The sequence below is a fragment of the Canis lupus genome, chromosome 9 (assembly GCF_003254725.2).
Source record: "Canis lupus dingo isolate Sandy chromosome 9, ASM325472v2, whole genome shotgun sequence".
NCBI classification, from domain to species: domain Eukaryota; kingdom Metazoa; phylum Chordata; class Mammalia; order Carnivora; family Canidae; genus Canis; species Canis lupus.
In genome coordinates, this window is record NC_064251.1 from 39,604,803 (window position 1) to 39,607,828 (window position 3,026).

A 3,026-nucleotide genomic window follows, 5' to 3' on the forward strand; every position below is an offset into this window, starting at 1 on the left:
GTTGGTCTTAGTAGTCTCAATAATACTTCATCAAGTAAGAAGAGCATAAATAACTTTCACCATGAAGGAATAATAATGAAAGTATTTTTCCTTAAGAGTTCTAACTTCTGAGGTGCCTGGCTGGCTCAGTTGGAAGAGCATGTGACTCTTGATCTCAGGGTCACAAATTTGAGCCTTACATTGGGGGTAGAGATTAATTAAATAATAAGTGTAAGAGAAAAAGAGTTCTAACTTACTTTTATTGTATGTGTGATACTACGAAATGATAAGAAATATTTATTTGGTTTTCATCCCCAGTTCCTGGCACAAGAGCTTTTAAAACTTTTGTAATTTCTTGAGTAACAGGGGCAATAGGAACATTGTTTTGGTTATAATATTTGGTCTTAGTCTTCACTTCCAGCCATAAAAGCTCCTAAGACCATTGGAATCTCTCGAATTAATGAATGTCTTTTTGTTTGCTAATTAGTGACTTTTGATGGGCCCTTAGGAGGGCACCTGAGTGCTGGAGGAACCAACCTTGTTATTAGAGGACTATAACTTTCAGCCTCTTCCCATTCCTTATGCTCTACCCCCTACTTCTAGTGTACTAATCAGTCATGTTTATGTGATGAAACCTCTGTAAAAATTTCTAAACTATGGGATTCAGTGAGCTTCCAGGTTGATGAACACATCCATGTGCCAGGAGAGTTGGCACTCTCCAACCCTCCTAGGGGTAGAAGCTCCTGTGTCTGGGAAACTTCTGGACTCGTGCTATGTATCTCTTTATTAGGTTGTTCATTTTTATCCTTTATAATAAGCTGCTAAATGAAAATAAGTGTTTCCATGAGTTCTGTGAGCTGCTGTAGCAAATGCTGAACATGAGGAAAGGGTCATGGGAACCCATGATTTGTAGCCTGGTTGGACAGAAGTGTGATGGGTACCTGCTACTGGTGTCTGATGTGGGGGGGCAGTCTTGTGGGACTGAGCCTTTGATCTATGGGGTCTGCCCTACCTCCAGGTAGTCAGTGTCAGAACTGATTGTAGAACATCCACTTGGTGTCTGATCAGTTGGAGAATTGGTTGGCCTACAGAACCCCCGCATTTGGTGTCAGAAGTGTTGAGTAGGGGAAGCAGTATTCCCTTAGTAGGCCACTGCAGTTTTCATAAAATAGAATCTGTTAAGATTCTTAGACCTTTGAATAACTTTTAGTGAACAAAACACGGTGCACAGGTTTTGAGTACCCAAGTCAGTCTCCATTTTATCAGAGGGTATAAATGTAGCAGGACAACATTTTATTCTCTCTCAAAATTCCTTCAGTAATGGGGCACCTGTGTGGCTCAGTTGGTTAAGCATCTGCCTTTGGCTCAGGTCATGATTCCAGGGTCCTGGGATGGAGTCCCATGTCAGGCTCCTTGCTCACTGGGAAGTCTGTTTCTCCCTCTCCCTCCTGCTTGTGTTCGCTCTCATTATCTCTTTCTCTCTATCTCTAAATAAAATCTTAAAAAAAAAAATTCCTTCAGTGACTTCTTGCTGCCACTCATTCCTCTTATAAATATGATGCCATTTTGTGATTATACCTTTGGGTTTCATTGAGACCTGGCAGTTTATTTTCTATGTAGTATATTATATTTTACCTGACTCTTTGGTATGTATAATCAGCAACTTATGCTTCTGTGCTAGCTCTCTGACCAGGTGGTTAAATGGAGCAGGTCTCATCTGGAAAGGGGAGGAGCGTTGGCACCAACACTGGGAAATAATTGCTTTTGGCTTTGAATATAGCTCTTCTGTCAGTATTATAGCAATAAGCTTTCTTGTTTGAAACACTGGAATTAATCTTTTGTACTGTTTATTATCATTAGGTTGCTTGTAGTTAATTTCTTTCCATGGATGCAAGTTGATAAAAGATTAAAATAAAGCAGGTGCATTTATGGAACTTTGGCCTGTTAGTGCATATAGGAGATTTGTTTAACCATTTCCTGCCTTAGCTGAAAACCTATACTTTTTTATATCCCTCTTTCCCCTGACTTGATAGGTTGTCAACATCTTTCCAAGTTAATAACCATGGTTCTGAGCTGTAATTTTTTTGTGGTTACATGACATTTGATTGTATGGCTATTCTGTGATTTATTTAATTCTGTTTTCAATTTTTTTCCCATTAAAAACAAACATCTCCTAAAAAAAAACCTCCTTTTTTAGCTTCTATTTTTGTTTTATAGCATGGGCCTTTTAAGATGTGCATATTGCCAGATTTTCTTCTACGTAAAAAGTTTAAATTATGAAATATTTTAAATATATTGGAAGGACAGAAAGAATATAAACCCCTTTGTACCCCCCACCTAGCTTTAACAAATAGTAACATTTTGTCATGTTTGCTTCAGATTTTCGTCAAAGAAATAAAGTACAGCTGTTGTTAAATTGCCATCCTTCCCCACCCACACCCCATCGTATGCTTTTCCCACTCTTTTTCCCTAGAAAAAGACTGCCTAGAGGTAGTCTTTGATCTTTGATATGTATCATCCGCATGCACTTGCCTGTAGCAATGTAAAATTACTCCTTTTGGGTTTTTAAAATGTAGAAAAAGTATATACTTTTGCTGCTTTTATTTCCTATTTGACATATGGTTTTGAGATTTATCCATTCATTCATTTTAGCTGTTTTTGAATATTCCCCTGTATTTCTATACTATAATGTATTGATCCATCAATGGACCTTTTGGTTATTTCTAATTTTACATCATTTTAAACACCATAGCATTGAATTTCTGTGTTCATGTCTCTTTATGTGCATTTATGAGAGTGTTTCTAGAGATTATACCTAGAAATGGAATGGCTTGGTAGCATTCCTTATCTTTATATTTACTAAATGATTATACCAGTTGACATTCTCCCCTGCAATGTTCCATGCCCCTTTAACATTACTAAATCTTAGTATTTTTAAAGTTTTAATTTTTGCCCATCTGAAGGGTATAAAATTGTATCTCATCTTAATAGCAATTGCCTTGATTACTAGTGTAATTGAACATATTTTCATAAATCTGTTGGCCATT